Source organism: Anthonomus grandis, chromosome 1, assembly GCF_022605725.1.
Source record: "Anthonomus grandis grandis chromosome 1, icAntGran1.3, whole genome shotgun sequence".
Lineage (NCBI taxonomy): Eukaryota > Metazoa > Arthropoda > Insecta > Coleoptera > Curculionidae > Anthonomus > Anthonomus grandis.
Window position 1 is genome coordinate 45,303,455 of NC_065546.1, and position 235 is coordinate 45,303,689.

Here is a 235-nt window from a genome sequence, read left to right on the forward strand (position 1 = left end):
AGAACAGGAGATTCAAACATTGCCTTGTAGAGGAATCAGCTTGGTCCTAAGACCACGAACATTCCGATAATACACATTCAGTTTTGATAGTGCTGCTTTGAAAGAGCTTGACCCATTCGGTAGTTTTCTTGCACTCGTGCAAAAAATGCAAGACTCGTGCAAAATATTTCTTAGTCTGGCAACACCGATGGATTTAACCTCTACCGCTCCTGCTGACGGCCGGTTAAATGTCACG